The sequence below is a fragment of the Vulpes vulpes genome, chromosome 9 (assembly GCF_048418805.1).
Source record: "Vulpes vulpes isolate BD-2025 chromosome 9, VulVul3, whole genome shotgun sequence".
NCBI lineage: Eukaryota > Metazoa > Chordata > Mammalia > Carnivora > Canidae > Vulpes > Vulpes vulpes.
Genome location: NC_132788.1, coordinates 28,195,200 through 28,215,000, shown reverse-complemented (window position 1 = coordinate 28,215,000; position 19,801 = coordinate 28,195,200). Strand labels below are relative to the sequence as shown.

Here is a 19,801-nt window from a genome sequence, read left to right as displayed (position 1 = left end):
CAGAAAAAATGAAAAAAAAAAAGGTCACCAAAATAATGTTGCTATCCATTGTCATAAAATTTTTGAAAATGTTAATGTGCTTCTTGACTCTGCAAAACAATATTAAATGCTGAACTTTATGAGATTAGGCAAAACATCAAAAGGTAAGAGAAAGAGATAGGGGGGCAGGAGTAGAAGCAGTCAGAATAGAAGGGAGAAAAAATAAAACTATCACCAAAATGAAGGTCATACTGAAAGCAACACAAAGGAGAAGGGATATGCTGAAAACATAGAGGGACATGAAGAATAGCATTGAGAAAAAGGTACAAAATGAAATTCAAATCAACAAAGTAAAAAGTATTGAACTGAAATGATATGGAGTTCGTAAGAGCTCATCTTAGTACTCATATTAGGAAAAAGTTCAAGTTAAAATATCATATATCAAAACCTAGTAGATACAGCTAAAGCAGTGATCAGAAAAAAAATTAGATTCTTAAGTTCTTATATTAACATAAAGAATAAAAATAAGCAAATTAAATATCCAAATTCAGTTTGCAAATGAAAAATGAAATAAACCTAAAGAAGTAAGGATGAAAGATTAACAAACATAAAAAGAGAAATTAATGATTTGGAAAACCCAAAACTGATAGTATGAGAGCTAGTTCTTTACAGCCAAAAATAAATAATTTGAGACGGACAGATTAATTAAGTAGGAAAAGGTAATTTTTTTAAAACTGGCATTAAAAAAGAAAGAAAACACAATACACAAACTAAGAAACAATAGTAGGGAAAAAGCAAGAATTTAGAAAAAATTTAAATAATTCTAAGAGATTATTTGGCTCAATTCTATCCAAATAGATTAAGATGTGGGGGGAAATGGATATTTTCAATAAAATTTAGATGACAAAATTGATGTCCAAAAAGAAAAAAATATATCTGAAATGACTAGATTCCTTTTTTGTTGCTTCATAACAAATTACCACAAACCTAGTGGCTTAAAACAACACCGAATTTTCTCTCAGCCTTTAGGTTGGAAGTTCAGGATCTTTCAACAGAGCCTCTGCTAAGGCTCTTACAAGGCTGAAATCAAATTTTCATTCAGCACTACCCTTATTCAGAGGCTCAGCTAGGAAAGGATCCGTGTTCAAATTCTCTCAGGTTGTTGGAAGAACCCATCTCTTTGTGGTTGTGGGACTGAACTCCCCACTGTGCTGGCTGTCATTTGGATACCACTTTCAGGTCCTTGCCATGTGGCCCCTTCTGTGACCCTCTTACAATGTGAGAGCATATTTCTTCAAGGCCACCAGTAGAATTTCTCTCATATTTAAAATCTTCCCATGCCTTCCCTCAGTCCTTTTTAGGACTCAAGGACTAGGTTAGACCCTCCCAGGATAATCTCCCTTTGATTAACTCAAGGTCAATTAAATTGGGACAACAATCATATCTGCAAAATCCCTTCACCTTTGTTGCATAATGTCACCTAATTACAGATGTGAAATCCATCATAGTCACAGTTTCTCCCACACACGAAGGAAGGAGATTATACAAGGGTGCATACACTGTGGTGTGGGATTTGGGGAGAGGTGGGCAACATCTCAGATTCTGCATATCATGCTGCCCAATGACTATAGAAGAAATAAAGAAAATTGTCAAAGAGCTCTCACCTCCCAAAAACAAAGAAGCAAATGCTATCAGTTTCTTACAAGTCTTTAGAGAACACCTACAGCAATGTTTTCCAAAAACTATTCTTTTTTAAATTTTTTTAAATTTAAATTCCATTAATTTACATATCATCTGTTACTAGTGTCAGAGGTAGAGTTCAGTGATTCAGCACTCTTATGTAATACCCAGTGCTCATTCCATCACGTGTCCTCCTTAATATCCATCACCCAGTTACTCTGTCCCCTCACCACCACAACAACAACCCTTAGTTTGTTTCCTATGATTCAGAGTCTCTTATGGTTAGTCGCCTCTCTGATTTTGTCTTGTTTTATTTTATCCTTTCTTCCTCTATGATCCTCTGTTTTCCAAAAATTGTTCTTAATATTAGAAAAGAAAGAAATCTTTCCAATTGGTTATAAAACCAATATGTAATATTGATAGCAAATTCTGACCAGGATAGCACAAAATGATAGAAAAGTAGATATATTTTACTTGTAAATTATAACATTAAAAAATAACAGTAAAAGATCACACAATAAAATAACTATTCAAAGGTTAATATACCAAAATAAGTGCAGCTTTGATGGATATGTTTCAGTGTTGGGATAAGTATTAATATAGTTCACCTGATGGTGAATTTTAAAGGTGATAGTCATCTCCATAGGTAATATAGAGAGGCATTTGATAAATTTTGCAGTCCACTTTTGAACAAAATGCTTAATACATAGCAAGATTAAATATAAATATATATTTGTATGGCTAAATCTCAACTCAAAAATCATCAGCTAATTTTAAAAGAATTAAATCATTATTACTATACTATTATTAAATTACTAGGAGTTAAATTACTATTTAATGTCAAAATATTATTTTGGAGATAGTAGGCAATTTCATTAGACAAGAAATTATATGAGATGTAAAAATTGGAAGGGAAGAGGCAAATTTTTCATTAATCACAGATAATATTAGCCTATACTTACCTGAACAATGAAAGAGAAATCAACTGGAAAACTACTAAACAAAAAGAAATTTAATTAAGTTATCTGGGTGAAATGTTTATGTGGTGTGTGTTGTGTGTGTGAATATATAGAAAACAATAGCCTTTACATACACAAACAACAACCCCAAAGGAAGACATTATTTACAATATTAGGGGAAAAAACAGCTAAGAGTAAGCTTAAGAAATGTCCCAGACCTCATGAAAAAAGATTATTATGGTGCTGAGGGACACATAAGACTTGAATACATGAAAATTCATAAAGAGGATAATTCTCCCCAAGCATGCTTGTAAATTTAATCTCAGGAAAGTGGTAACATGAATTTTATTAGGAGGTAGCTAGCCACAGTGCTTCTATTGTGGCAAAAAAAAAAGTGCCACTATAAGGCAAAAAAGATAAGTAGCATAATAAGAAAAATTCTGGGAAAACAATGAGAGTTAATCATGGCTGATAATAAAATGCATAATAAAATTTGCATGAATAGATATCTTTGGCACAGAATTTAAATAAATTCAGATAAGTATGAAAATTTAGTATAAGATAGAGTTAACATTTCAAATCAAGAGAAAAATAGTTGATTTCTTAGTAAATAGTATTTGACAACTACTCCTCTGTAGAAAAAAAATTAAGTCAGATATCTATATTACACTTCATACAAAAATAGATCCCAAGAAGATAAACCATTGTAAGCATTAAAAATGGAAATATATAAGAACTATAGGGGCACCTGGGTGGCTCAATAGTTGAGCATCTGCCTTTGGCTCAGGTTATGATCCCGGGGTCTTAGGATCAAGTCCTGCATCAGGAGCCTGCTTCTCCCTCTGCCTCTGTCCCTGTGTCTTTCATGAATAAATAAATAAAATCTTTTTTAAAAAATGACTACAAAAATTCTGGAAGAACTGGAAATGGGGAAAGTCTCCTAAGTGTGACTTTAAAAAAAAAAATCAAAAATTCACTAGAAGCAATGAAAGAAAGATTAATTTATCCAGATAAAAATTCTGAATGGAAGAAACACACAAAAGACAAATGGTGATCTGAGAAAAATAACTTGTAACTAATATCCTTTTAAGATTAAATATTTTTGGAAAGCAAAATAGAAAATATATTAGGGGGCAGCCCTGGTGGCGCAGCAGTTTAGCACCGCCTTCAGCCCAGGGCCTGATCCTGAAGACCCAGGATCAAGTCCCACGTTGGGCTCCCTGCATGGAGCCTGCTTCTCCCTCTGCCTGTGTCTCTGCCTCTCTCTCTGTCTCTCATGAATAAATAAATAAAATCTTAAAAAAAAAAAAAAGAAAAAGAAAAAATATTGGGACAGCTCACAGAAAAAAGCATACAAATGACTTAAATATCAAAAGTTACTCATCTTCCATTATAAGAAAAATGCAAATTAAAACTAATAATGATATATCTTCACCCATTAAACTGGCGATAATCTAAAACTTCGATTACACAACAGGTTGATGGGTTCTAGAAAAAGAGACACTTGCAAATACGGCCAATTACAGTAGTGAAACATTGCATGCCCTCTATGGGAAGCAATTAGAAAACATTCTACACAATTTTCAGTGTGCATCTGTGTTGGCTCAATTTCATTTCTAGTCACATAACCCACAGCAAGACATACACCTGAGTGAAATGGCACATGTAGAAGGATATTTATCTTAATCTTGGTTTTATTGGTTAAAAAATGGAAAACTTAAATATGTATCAGAGATCAAATTATTATCTAGTTATAATATGGACTATTGTATGGCCTTTAAAAAGAATGCAACATTACTAAACTCAACAGCAAAGAAACAAACAATCCAATCATGAAATGGGCAAAAGACATGAAGAGAAATCTCACAGAGAAAGACATAGACATGGCCAACAAGCACATGAGAAAATGCTCCGCATCACTTGCCATCAGGGAAATACAAATCAAAACCACAATGAGATACCACCTCACACCAGTGAGAATGGGGAAAATTAACAAGACAGGAAACAACACATGTTGGAAAGGATGTGGAGAAAGGGGAACCCTCTTGCACTGTTGGTGGGAATGTGAACTGGTGCAGTCACTCTGGAAAACCATGTGGAGGTTCCTCAAAGAGTTAAAAATAGACCTGCCCTACGACCCAGTAATTGCACTGCTGGGGATTTACCCCAAAGTTACAGATGCAGTGAAATGCTGGGACATCTGCACCCCAATGTTTAAAGCAGCAATGTCCACAATAGTCAAACTGTGGAAGGAGCTTCGGTGTCCATCGAAAGATGAACGGATAAAGAAGATGTGGTTTATGTATACAATGGAATATTCCTCAGCCATTAGAAACGACAAATACCCACCCATTTGCTTCAACGTGGAGGGACCTGGAGGGTATTATGCTGAGTGAAGTAAGTCAATCAGAAAAGGACAAACATTATATGGTCTCATTCACTTGGGGAATATAAAAAATAATGAAAGGGAATGAAGGGGAAAGGAGAGAAAATGAGTGAAAATATCAGTGAGGATGACGAAACACGAGAGACACCTAACTCTGGGAACCGAACAAGGGGTAGTGGAAAGGGAGGCGGGTGGAGGGATGGGGTGACTGGGTGACAGGCACTGAGAGGGCACTTGACGGGATGAGCACTGGGTGTTATGCTATATGTTGGCAAATTAAACTCCAATTTTAAAAAAAAAGAACATAATTAATTAATTAACTAATTGCAACAGTTTTATTTTTACTATTATAGAATAGTATCCAAACCCATTGCTAAGTGGAAAAAAAGCAAGGTACAGAAAATATGTACAAAAATTAAATAAGGGAAGATAAATTTTGTTATTTATATTTAATAATTCATATATACATATAACTTAGGTAATATATTATATATGTAAGTACTTATAAAATTACAATATGAGGGGCATCCTGGGTGGCTCAGCGGTTTAGCGCCGCCTTCCGCCCAGGGTGTGACCCTGGAGACCCGGGATAGAGTCAGCCCTATGTCAGGCTCCCTGCATGAAGCCTGCTTCTCCCTCTGCCTGTGTCTCTGCCTCTCTTTCTCTCTCTTTCTGTGTCTCTCATGAATAAATAAATAAAAATCTTTTTAAAAAATTACAATATGATATTTCATATGCAGACATTTGTAGATGTATTCATATATCCAGTAAATGTTTATTGAAAGCCTATTATACACCAGACCCTGAGAATATAATAATCGACAGGAATGACAAGTTTTATGTCTCATGAGATATAACGTGAAGAGAGGTAGATTATAAATAAATAAGAGAATAAATAAACAAGATAATTTCTGGCATTTGTAAGTGCTAAAAGGAAATAAGCCAACCAATATTACAAAGAGCCCCAGAATAGAGATGGTTATTTTTGACTGGCATATGTTTTAAATATATTTGCATCTATACGTTGAGGTGGGGGATGGGGTAGAGGGGCTACACTTTTCACAGATCCCCCATGTCTACTATATTAAACCTGATATCTGACCGGATACTCATAGATGGTCTCTTTGGGCTTGTATAAGCCTCTGACTTTCCTATTCCCTTAGGGCAGAGGGTTTAGATTGGGTAGTCAGAGCTTTGGTGGTATAGTGCTGAGCATAGATTGTGTGGTCAGAAAGACCTTTAAAGTTTTTTAAAATCCAAATCAGGCAGCCCTGGTGGCTCAGAGGTTTAGCACTGCCTTCAGCCCAGGGTGTGATCCTGGAGACCCTGGATCGAGTCCCATGTTGGGCTCCCTGCATGGAGCCTGCTTCTCACTCTGCCTGTGTCTCTGCCTTTCTCTCTGTGTGTGTCTCGCATAAATAAATAAAATCTTTTTAAAAATCCAAATCTATTTAATATGTTAATGTATATTTACATGGATGTCAGGATTGCTCAAATACAAATTCTAGAGACAAATTCCAAGTACAGACAAGACAAAATTTCTAAGCTAAAGCAAAGCCTTTGGCCCCTTAGAAAACCCTTGAGCAAAGAGAATCTGCAATTCACTGAATGGTGTTCTCAGTCTTGGCCTCCCATCCATGGGTCTGGACCCCAGGGAGCTTCATTTCCTTCTTCCTCTACCTCCTCCACCCTTAAGTGTCTCTTATCCAGCTGCCACCACACTACTGTCTGCAGCAAATGTTCCATATATTACATGACTCACAGATTCATAGGAGAAATTATAAAATAATGACACACCAGCATCCCAAAAGGGATTTTTCTCCCCAGGCCCTGTCTCCAAGCCAGTCCTCTGTCCCCAAGTCCCCATACTTGCTAATCTCCATAACCTTGGTTCCCAGTACTAGCATCTAGTACACCAGCAAAGAACTTATAGCTTTAATTAATAAGCATTTCTCACTTTCTCCATAGTTGTCTGAAAATACAAAAACACTCAAAGGGTGTTTAATTTATACTCCTAAAATAGTTTATTTGCCTCCCTAGAAGGTACAACTCAATCTCATTTAGAAATGCACTCTTTTTCCCATAAGCCATATCTATATAAACTATTTTGACGATGCTTTGTACAAATGGTATTGTTAGAAATAAATTCAGCCTTATAAAATGTGCTCATTAGAAATCCTTTTTATGCCAAGGATGATTTTAAAATATTTTATATATCTTCTCATTGCTTTTATGAGACAGTATATTAGAGGTCTCTTCTTACTTTTGAGCCTGCAAAGTACCTCAAAGTATAGTTGCAGTTTGTATCTAAAATGTGACAGAAGCCATTTTATGGCACACTATTCCTTCAGATACACAAAAAAATATCTGGAGTTGTTCCTATGGGGTTTTTTTCCCTACAATATTTAGCCTAGGTGACATAAAAAGAACCATTTTAATTCAACATGCCCAGAATTGATCTTCCAAAGAAAATATTAAAATGACTCTAAACTCATTCAGAAACTCAAAGATAAACAGAAACAGCTGTTAAATGTCTCACAAGCCAGTCTGAGATTCATTTCAATTACCCGACAAAAGGTACCTCAGGTGTAACAGAGCATTTTCAAGTTAAATTTTATGTCCATTAGATATAAGCCTAGCGGCAAGTTTAAATTCCTCCCAGTTGTTACTTCCTTTATGTCTGATGGCATTTTCCTAATTCCCTGTTTAATTTTATTTTAGCTTTTATAGACAGTAGTAAAGTGAGCAAAATATAACAATTTACACAGCATTCAGTACCTGTGTTAAGGTCAATTTGACTTCCTGTTGAAATTGTTTTCTAATATTGACATTTTTTTCAAGTTTTTGTATTTTTCTGGCTGCCATTTTTCCCTAACAAGATAAAGGAAATATGATCTAATCACTATAACACTTCTGGTGTATAAATCTATATAAAGCAAGTAAGCTCACCCCCCAGCTATAAAAATATTTGTATAGAAAGTTGGCAAAAAATCTCTCCTTATAATTCTCAAGGCCTTCACCCCAAATCCCAATAACAATAACATAGAGAGCCTCAGAGTATATATATATATATATATATATATATATATATATATATACTCGGCATATATAAATCAACTGTAGAAGTATAAGAATTTGATTTTTATACTCTGTGTCAGGGTCAACAATCCACAGTATACAAGGCCAGCATAAATTTAGCCACAACTTCTCTCCTCTTCTACAACTGTGAGAGTGACAATTGAGAATACAGTCTCTACCTCTCTCACACACACGTTCACAGACTTGCAACTTGTCATATGGCCTGACCACTCTCACAGAGGGCAACACGTGTATACACAACAAACACCCCATATAGACCCAATATACCAGAATAAAGGCAAGGTTGATCACTAGGAGACTATATCATATAACCACCTATTATGGGTCACTTAAGGGTGCTGTGTGTATTACTTAACTCAGTCATTGCTATCACCTTATGAAGTAGACACGTGACCCCAACTTGATCCAAGATGCCAATGAGACAATGAGAAAAGGGGAGCAATCTGCTCAATTCAAACCCCTGTGGAAGTGTTCTTTCCACTATTCCATGTCATAGAAGTGTATCAGTTTCTCCCCAAGATAAAAATCATATGCAAATGTCACTTTGAAACCTGAAGAGTGCTCACATTTTTTATTTTTGATGAAATTTCTTTATATTGAATATTGCTAAAAAAAGGTTTTGTCTGTCAGTGGAAGCTCAGAAGAACCTTTGCTTCTTTAAAGTTTCGGTTATAATGACAATTCATATGAGTAGCTTTTGACTAATGTGCTTGTTTCAAAGTACACTGTTAGTACTCCTAGACATTCAAACTCTCACTATTCAAAAAGAGAGGGATTTTTTGAGGGGAGAAGGGGTTCTTCACTTTACTAGAAGATAGAAATCCAATTCAACCTAATTTAGAGAAAAGGGGGAATTGAAGATGACACTTTTGAAAACGAACTGAAAAAGTCAAAAAAATCCAATTAAAGAATGGACAGAAGACATGATTAGACATTTTTCCAAAGACATATAGATGGCTACTAGACACATGAAAGATGCTCCACATCACTCATCATCAGGGAACTCCAAATGAAAATCACAATGAGATATCACCTTGCACCTGTAAGTATGGCTAAAATTAATAATACAGAAAAAAAACAGATTTGGGGGGAGGGGAGATCTCTGGGTGGCTCAGCGGTTTAGCACCTGCCTTCAGCCCAGGACATGATCCTGGAGTCCTGGGATCAGGTCCCGCATCGGGTTTCCTGCATAAAGCCTGCTTCTCCCTCTGCCTGTGTCTCTGCCTCTCTCTCTCTCTCTCTCTTTCTCTCTCTCTCTCTCTCATGAATAAATAAAGTCTTTTAAAAAAGAAAAAGAAAAAAAATAGATTTTGGCAAGGATGAGGAGAAAGGGGAACCCTCTTACACTGTTAATGGGAATGCTAAATGGTGCAGCCACTCTGGAAAACAGTATGGAGGCTCCTCAGAAAGTTAAAAATAGAACTACCCTATGACCCAGCAATTACACTACTAGGTATTTACCCAAAGGATACAAACATAGTGATTCAAAGGGGCACATGCACCCAAATGTTTATAGCAGCATTATCAACAATAGCCAAATTATGGAAAGAACCCAAATGCCCATCAACTGATGAATGATCAACTGATGAAGGAAGATATATATCATATATATAATGGAAAATATATTCAATAACATTATTATATATAATGGAATATTATTCAGCAATCAAAAAGAATAAAACCTTGCCATTTGCAACAATGTAGATGGAGCTAGAGTATGTTATACTAAGTAAACAAGTTAGCGAAAGACAAATACCATGTGATTTCACTCATATGCTGAATTTAAGAAACAAAACAGATGAACTTAAGGGATAGAGGAGAAAACGAGAGGGAAGCAAACCATAAGAGACTCTAAAATATAGAAAATAAACTGAGGGTTGCTGAAGGGAAGGTGGGCAGGGAATGTGGTGATTGGTGATGGGCATTAAGGAAGGCACTTGTAATGATGAGCACTGGGAGTTATATGTAAGTGATAAATCACTAAATTCCATATAACCAATATGACACTATGTTAACTAACTAGAATTTAAATAAAAACTTGAAAAAAACAAAAATAGATATATATTTATAGTGAGATATATATATATTAAATTATAATCAATCCTTTTAAAATTGACTTAGTGAGTCAACTGGATTGGCAGATCCCTAAAATACAGTGTTCCTTTTCTTACAAAATTTCCCTCAAGAGACTTGTATTCAGTACAGTTAATAATTAGTAGTTCTCAGAAAAAAAAAAAAAAAGAGAAAGAAAAAGAAAAAAAGTCAAAGAAATGGGGGAGCCTCTGGGAGGCCTGGAAATAAGGCCTCAAATACTGCTAGAACCATTTCTTTTCATTTTTCCCTTTTGTTTCTCTCTGTCAGCTTCACTCACTCCAACAGACTTTCCTTCCACCCCTCAGACGTGGCCTCTGGAAGCTCTCCAGCTTTCATTTTCTGCTTCATTACCAGAGTAGTAGTTCCAATATAATGAAACCTCAAGGAAGAAGTTCAGTTAGCAAGGCCGGAGCCATGTTCCTGCCTCTGCCATTAGGAAGGCAGTATGATTGATAGCCCAACTGAGAGGCAAAGGAGACGCACATATTTGGATAGTTCCAAAAAGAAAAAGTTGTTCTAATATATTAAACCAATTTTAAGTTTTTAAAGAACTTATATTTATTTTTAGCAGATGATAAATCCAGAAAATTTAAGCAATAGACTCCCAAATCTGGAGACAAACACTTTGGGGCACCTGGGTGGCTCAGTTGATTGAACATCTGACTCTTGGTTTCAACTCAGGTCATGATCTTAGGGTCACGAGATCGAGCCCTAGGTCAGGCTCCAGGCTCAGTGGGGAATCTGCTTAGGATTCTCTCTTCCTCTCCCTCTGCCCCTCCCTACCCCTGCTTATTCTTGCCCATGCACATGTATGCATGCACACTCACTCTCAAATGAATAAACAAAATCTTTTTTTTTAAAAAAAAAAAAAAGCAAACATTTTGCCTCTAATGTACCCTCTAAGCTGTAGAATAATGAGTTAAGGGAAATGAGGGATTATGTCCAAAACCATAATATTTTACCCAAACAAGCACTCTGAAGATGTTCAAATTTGTACTTTCTTCCCCAAGACTTAACGTTTTGAAGAAATCAATAAGTGACATATCTGGATTTTTTTGTTCTGGTCTCCACCTTAATCACTGTTTTTACGACTGCTAAGCATTAATGCAAAATATGAACACTGCATCTCCAAAGCAATGATCTGAACAAGGTACCCTCTGAAGCCCTGCTACCTCTGCCTAGACCTCTTAAAGCTCATTAAGTGGGCAGCCAGGGTGGCTCAGCAGTTTAGCGCCGCCTTCAGCCCAGGGCATGATCCTGGAGACCGGGGATCGGGTCCCACAACAGGCTCCCTGCATGGAGCCTGCTTCACCCTCTGCCTGTGTCTCTGCCTCTCTGTGTGTCTCTCATGAATAAATAAACAAAATTTATGAAAAAGAGCTCATTAAGTGCAAGGTAGTTTGGGTACAATCTTTTTTTTAATACTGACATAAAGCATTTCTTACTTAGAAAAAATCCTAAGCAGATGGTTCAAGAAATGAGGGCTTTTCCCCTGAGACTAGATATGACCATGTCCTGATGAAGACTGTAGATACATTTTCCAATTTCTGCTTTTGTTATATACTGATCGACAAATAGAAAATAGGGGTCAGGTCAAAAAAGGTCAAGGTCCCCTGTTCTCAAAGAATAACCCTAAAGACCAAGTTTCTAAGAATAAAGCAAAGCAATGGTATATATGGGTGCATCTCCCTTAGATCAAGTTAAACCAAAAGTGCAGTTTTTATACCATGTAGCCCAGAAGAATAGCTTGATAACGGGCATGGCTCTCTTCGGTGTCTGTGCACCATAGCTTTTTACGTTAAAAAATTAACATCTTTAAAAAAATTAACATCTTAATTTCTAGATAGATGGTAAAGTGGTAGATTATCTAATCTTAAGAATTTTTCAAACTTAGCCCACACAAGACATACCATAAAATTAGAAGGTTATTTTACAGGTCCAGAAATGTAATTACTTATGTATACATAATATGCTGTATTTTTAACATTAGCCACAACTTATTTTATAATAATCCCCATATGAATGAAGAAAAGCTCAAGATAGCTTGTTACCTTGAAATTTATATTTGAATATGCTAAAGATCACAGCTTCTGTTTTTAATGGCAGCTACATGGTGTGTTCTCATTAAATAACTCAGTTGTCTGGGAGTAACCTCATTTTATATTAGTAAACCAATAGTCCGTTTATTTATTCGATAAATAATTACAGTAAAACAACTTGTCAGGCATCGTCCCAGGTGCTTGGGATACCTCACTCAACAAAAGACACAGACTCCTGCCTTCATTAGGAAGAGAGGTGCAGACAAGTAATAACCTAGGAAATCTAGGAGTTATCTCCTGAGTGAGAAGGTGGTAAGGACTATGAGAACAGAACAGAGAAGGTTGATACTGGGTGCAGGATGAGAGAGTGTTTGGGGCATGAGGATTTGGAGCTGAGACTTGGAAGTGATGGGGAATTTAGCCATGTGGAGATTGGAAGACAATTTCACACAGAGGGAACTGCCAGAACAAATGCCCCAAGGTATCTGGCATGTTGGAGGGACAGAAAAGAAGCCAAAATGGCTTAAGCAGAGAAAGAGAGATGAAAAGAAGAGTAAGAAATAAGATCAAAGAGATGGGAGGTTTTGGAGTGAATAAACTCTTTAAAAATTTTTTTTGAGAATTTAGATCATCATTTCCATATAGTATATTATGTTTCACCTTTTACCTGATAATAATATTCTCTTGCTATCCTTCTGACAATCAATTCCTTACTGAAACTAATTTCATATTTCATATGACCGGTATAATTTTATGATTCCATTTAATTTAACATTCTCTATGTCTAAATTCCAGTTTGTGGCTGATAGCGAAAAGTGATTTTTAAAAAATAAGGCAAGCATTCAATTATTCAGTCAATTTGAACTAGATTATGAAAAAATGCTCTGTGCTCATTCATGAGTAAAATAACATGGATTTTAAATATTTATGTTGTCAAAGGATGACAGTATTTGTAAATTTAAAACATATTCTCCAAGAATTAAATACTTGAGCATGACAATGCCATAGCTTTGGTTTGTTTTTTTTTTTAAGAAATCATCACATGATACTATCCAGGGAATGTCTTTTAAAAATATAAGCAACATATTTCAGAGCAGATAAAAAATTTGATAAATGCCACAACAGGTGCACTTTCCTAAAGAAATATATTGTCACACTGTCACCTAAACACATCTCTCTAGTGTGTCGGGATACACATGCTTCTACTGAAATAGACATGGCTATTGGAAGATTGAACAAAATAAAGAAGTGTTTGGTGATGTCCTTAGTATTAAACTAAAAAAAATAAAACAAACAAAAAACCCTCTAAGTCTAGAGACAATTGACTTGATGTACTTAGAGTAAAAAGCAATTTGGCCCTGACATTATAAGAAGCAACAATATATTGGAAAGGCTTTAGGACTCCTGCATAAATAAAAGTATAAGTGTAACTGAAATGATCAGACTCAACTATTCAATAAATACTCATTATTTATTATGTACTAAGCCCTTGACCAGTAGCTGGAGATGCACTGAGTAAAATTGTCATGGAACTTTTAGTCTAGTGAGGGGAGACAAACACTAAGCAAATCATTATACAAACACACAAATCCTTTCATTACAATTGCTGTCTCGACTTGAACAAAACTATTCAGAACATGGAACTGATCCCTCATATGGCCCCAGCATGGTGAATAAGGCCAGCATATAGTAAACACTCAATACACATTTGTTTACTGACTCAATTAATGAATTATGGGAGAGAGAAGTACAGGATGGAGAGACAGCATAAAACAGGAGTGCCAACCAAATCTAGGGGCTCAGTTGTGATGGTAAAGCTGAAATCTGGAACAGAAGTAGGAAATGGGCATGAGATAGGAGAGAAGGGCAGAGGAAGGGGGAGGGTGAATTAATTCTTTTAGAGATAAAGATTTATGGCCGCAAGCCCTGAGAGAAAATCAATGTTTCCTAAGGAATGAAAAATAGCCCAGAAAGAGGATGTGTGGAGTGGGGGAGTTCCGGTAGGGATTGGAGAAACTAGGGATAGGAGAAAAAGGGTGAGGGACACAGAAGCAAGGGTGAGATAAGCAAGACCTTGGAGACTCCCAAGAGAAGTTGTAATCTGGGGCACCTGGGTGGCTAAGCAATTGCGCGTCTGCCTTTGGCTCAGGTCATGCATGATTCCAGGATCCTAGGATTGAGTCCCACATCAGGCTCCCCACAGGGAGCCTGCTTCTCTCTCTCTCTCTCTCTCTCATAAATAAATAAAATATTTAAAAAGAAGAAGAAGAAGTTGTAAACTGACCCTCGTAACAGTAGCAAACACTGAAGGATTCTAAATGGAGCCATGATATATTCAGACGTATGTTTCTAAGTGGTCCCAGTAGCAACAGGGAGCAATAAATTTTAGAATTCTATAGTTTCTTTAACACTGAATCTAGCATAAAAGAAAATCTGAACAGAAGTTTCCTGAACTCCAATATAAGGAAAAGTTTTAAGAATAGGAGTAGGCTCTCAGGAGAGGACACGAATTTTAATTCACGGGAGATTAGTAGGAAGAATTCTAAGATGACTCTCTCCCTTGGTTTACTCCACAATTAGGTTACATAACAGTGCAAAGGAGATTTGGCGAATGTAATTAAAGTTGCTAATCAGCTCACCTTAAGATAAGACTACGGTGGGACACCTGGGTAGCTCAGTGGTTGAGTGTCTGCCTTCGTCTCAGGGCCTGATCCCAGGGTTCCCAGGATCGAGTCCCAGGTCAGGCTCCCTGCATGGAGCCTGCTTCTCCCTCTGCCTGTGTCTTTCATGAATAAAAAATAAAAATCTTTAAAATAAAATAAAATAGGACTGTGGTCCTGAAGGGTTTAACCTTATTGCATGAGCCTTTTAAAAGCCCAACATTTTCTCCAGCTGGTAGCAAAAGAAGTCAGAGAGATTTATAGTGTAAAAACTATTCTGTGTGAGGGAGGTTAACCATCAATGAGCTGGAGGGTTCACAGGGCCAGGAACACCAGTCCCTGGTCACCTGCCAGCAAGAAAACGGGGGTTCCAGTCATACAACTGCAAGGAACTGAATCCTGCCAACAAACTAAATGAGCTTGGAAGCAGATTCTTCCTGAGAGGCTCCAGGAAAGAGCTCCACTCAGCAGCCACTTCGATTTCAGCCCTGTGAGGCTTTGGGCAGAGAATTCGGCAGAGCCCACATGGACTTCTGACCCACAGAACCACAAAATCATAATAAATCAGTGTTGTTTCAGCCATTACACTTGTAATTGGTTACACATCAAGAGAAAACTGATGCAGATATCTTTAAAAACTGTATCGAAAAGAATGAGTTAGAATTTCATTTCTGTGTGTCTAATTAGGTTATTTGACATATCTTAGAAAGGAAAGAAGTAATAATGATTTATTTAACTTTCTATTGCGGCAGTTCTCACTCTGGCAAGATCTTTCATAAGAAGTATTTAGTCCACTTCTGCTTGCTTTCTAACTGTTCTAGAAGCCCACCTGAACCAAAAAGTAAATTAAGTCCAGAGAATATAAGGAATTGTCCAAGCCTTATCCCTACCTCTTAGGGACCCTCCCTAGTCCTGCAAGAGAGACTGGCCCACCTCCAACAACTGATGAGAATAATATGCCATCTTTTCTCATGAAAAATAAACTCACATGCCAACAAACCAGTATCTTCCAAATAATATGATAATATGACAAGAAAGTTTCTTTGCCAGGGGACATCAGACTTGGTTTCAGCCCAGGTCGTGATCTCAGGGTCATGTGATTGAGCCCCATGTGGGGCTCCCCACTCAGCAAGGATCTTGCTGGAGAGTCTGTCTCCCTCTCTCTCTCTACCCATCCTATTCATTCTCTCTCTCTCTTTCAAATAAATATTTTTTTTTAAAGGCTTCTTTGCCTTGACACTTGTTTGCCCTTGACCAACAAAAACTGGCATTGGATTATATGCAGGACTATCTAACATTCTCTGCCCTCCCACTGCCTTCTCCTTTATCTGTTGTATATTACTTCCAAACTGCACCTCTTTAAAATACAAAAATAATAAAAGGAAATAATCTCTCAAATAACTACATTCACTATAATTTAATTTAAAATGTCGGAATAGTGGTGGGCGGGGCAGGGGGACAGTTATTAGAGTGGACCATCCTGTAAGCATCCCAAAATAAGCTGTCTTTGCCAGGAATTTATTTAACACAGGTTCACTGCAGGAACTCCACAAGCCAAATAGCATACAGGATAATATCTCTTAATGAGTCAATAAAGAAATAGCATACTCCAAATCAATGATAGATTAATCATACTATTGTTCTCGGCAAGAGAAGATGAAAGTAATAAAGTCCTAATTTAGTTGAGGTGTACCTTTTTAGAAGAGATGGCTTAGCCAACCTTGGGCTGACATCCAGCAGCCAGTGCAAAAGTAAAAGTCCCCTGTTACCGGAGCACATTGCCAGAGGATAAGGGTGCCAGTGCTGATGGGCAAGATCTTCCAGGGGCTGCTGCAGGGCTTTACTTTAGCCACTGCTGGGGAAAGAGTCTCCTTTACTGTGGCAGGACCTAATTGCCCCAAAGTAATAGGAGAGTGATTTTTAGATCAGCAAAGAATTGCCTTGGCCAAACTGAACAGTCTCTGTCCTCACAAACTCTGGGTATTTATAGCCAAAATGGCACCTTGCCACATTGCCTCTTCACATGCTTTTATTCATATGTGCCCACTGGGGCCCCTCAGCAGCTGAACTACTGAGCCCTTTTCTGTGAGAACAGATGAGATGATGATATCCTGACACCATTTAATTCATTCTTATATCAAAACAAGTTTATCTCTAAAACAACCTCTTTTTTGGTCTTTATCATAAACAAGTGGATTAAAACAATTTCACTTAAGTCCTAAACAGTGAATCTGAAATCGTATCAAACAAGTACAAGACAGGTACCAAGATTACATTATGGAGGAGTATGTGCAATGTGAGATATTATGGCATCTGGTTTTGGATAATCAATGTCCTGCATATATTATCTTAGAATCTGGTTTGGATAATCAATGTCCTGCATATATTATCTTAAAATCACTGAATTTCAGCATTTGAAAGAACTTTGTGACACACAGAATGGTGGCCAGCAAACCATGGCCCTTTGCCTTTTTATTGAAATAAAGCCAACTGTGCTAGAGTTGCTTTTGCAAGAAAGACCATATGACCTGAAAAGCCCAAAGTATTTACTATGACATTTACAGACAAAGTTTGCTGACTATAGATAGTATATTGATTAAACTTATGGGTGCTGGAGTTAGACTACTAGGATTCAAATCTCTGTTCTGTGGGTGATCAGTTATATGACTTTGGGCAAGCTACTCAGACTCTAGACTGCCACTTCCCCACCTATATAATTGGAGAAATAGTAAAGTCTTTCACTGAGTTGTGAGCATTAAGTGGAAAGGGGCACAGTACACACTCATAACTCTTATTAGAATTACCTTTTAAAAAGAAGAATTACCTTAAAATATCAGCTAGGCCAATGGTCCACTCAAAGTTAAATACTTATCTCCAAAGTGTCATCTACTACAGATTTCAACACAATTAGTGAGTCAGGAAATCCATTTTATCTTTAATCATTCTATTAGAAAGTTCTTCCTTCCCCTGAATTGAAATCTATCTTTTTATGGCTCTATCCTACTAATCCCAACTCCTTGGGGTTCTACCGAAATCTCTTACAAATACTAAGATCTTCAAATACTTGAAAAGGGTTTTTCTGAATCTTATCAAGACTATGTATCTCCAGTTTTTTTCGCTACTTCTCCTAAAACAATTTGCATCCCTTTCTCACTTTGGTAATTCTTTTTAGAAGGGAATATAAAATATTTCCCCCAAAATTAGCATAAGACTTCAGAAAGATAGATTCAGACCCTTACTCCTCAAACTCTCCATATTATGCTGGTAATGTGTGTGTTATGCCACTCAGTCTTTTTCCACCTCATTCCTGTTCTGGAGGGTTGATATTTTTAGATACAAACATCTTATTTTTTCCCCTTTTTATGTTTAATCTAATATAGCTCCAGTCTCTCAAGACTTTTCTAGATGTTGGTACTATCATTTAGAATGTTCACTGCCCTTACAAGCTTCATATCATCTATGCAGACTTCTGATGTCTTGATTCAAAAGATCAATAAATATCCCATTAAGTTGAAATTGATAGCCCTAGTGGTCTTGAATTCATTTAGAGCAACTGAGTATTGTTTTAGTAATCGAATTGGCTTCCCATTGGACTTCTATCACCCTAATCACTATTTATTTTCTGGTTTCACTTGGGGTGTCATTCCTCTTAGTGAAAGAAGTTGAAAGCAAATATAAGTTAAGACATAAGTATCTTTCTCTCTTGCAGTATTACACTTTAAAACAAGCTGTATATCTGTATTAGTCAGGGTTCTCCAGAGAAACAGAACCAACAGCATATGTATATATTAAGTGAGAGAGATTTATATTAAGGAACTGGTTCTTGTGATTGAAGAGACTTGGTGAGACCAAAATCTGGTGGGAAGACTGGCAAACCGAAGACCCAGGGAAGAGCTACAGTTCAAGTTCACGGACAATCAGCTAGCAGAATCCTTTCTTGCTAGAAGGAATCAGCCTTTGTTCCAGTAAGGTCTTCAACTGATTGGGTGGGGCACACCGACATTACAGAGAATGTAATGTTTTATTCAAAAGTCAAATTTAAATGTCAATCTCTGGCAGCCCGGGTGGCTCAGCAGTTTAGCACCCCCTTGGGCCCAGGACATGATCCTGGAGACCTGGGATCGAGTTCCACCTCGGGGTTCTTTCATGGACCCTGTTGCTCCCTCTGCCTGTGTCTCTTCCTCTCTCTCTCTCTCTCTCTCTCTCTCTCTCTCTGTGTGTGTGTGTGTCTCATGAATAAATAAATAAAATCTTTTTAAAAATGTTAATCTCATCCCAAAAGCACCTCCATTGAAACAACCAGAATGATGTTTGACCAAAAATCTGGGCAATGAAGTACAGCCAAATGACACAAACTAACCATTATAGTATCTAGCTCTTTTCAATCTTTTTCTTGAAATGAAAATAGCTAAAAATCTAGCACATAGGAAGCCTGGATTTTGTTTTCATAATTTTCCTTTGATAGTTAAGTACTCTGTCACATAAAACCGTGATTAAGTGTGTGTCTAAGTGTGTAGTCATGACAAAAAATAACCAATTAATTTTTGTTAACATATATAAGTACAGCATTTCACAATATATACTGAGTTTAATATATCTTGAGTCCACATCAATAACCAATCACTTTCTGTGCCTAAGAAAAGATTAAGGGTAGGAGAAATCAGAAAGCAACAACAGTTTTTAAGGTGAGCTCTATTGAAAGCTTCAGAATCTAGATGTCACTTAAACTATGGATATATGGATATATTGGCATTCCTTGATTCATTCCCCTATTTTTTAAATTCCATTTTTTGTATTTTAAAATTTTGAATTGACATTTAAATTCCAATGCTATTTCTTCAAATGCTTTCACAAGATTGTCAAAACAAATAGCTATATAAATAAGAAGATGTCTAGGCATTAAAT

The 19,801-nt window shown here is 36.7% G+C and overlaps 1 protein-coding gene across 1 annotated transcript in view; it reads left to right on the top strand.

The window, feature by feature from the left end:
• Nucleotides 1-19,801, top strand: part of GALNTL6 (polypeptide N-acetylgalactosaminyltransferase like 6) — a 1,143,667-nt gene that overhangs the window by 1,033,034 nt on the left and 90,832 nt on the right. The gene's annotated exons all lie outside the window — the stretch shown is intronic.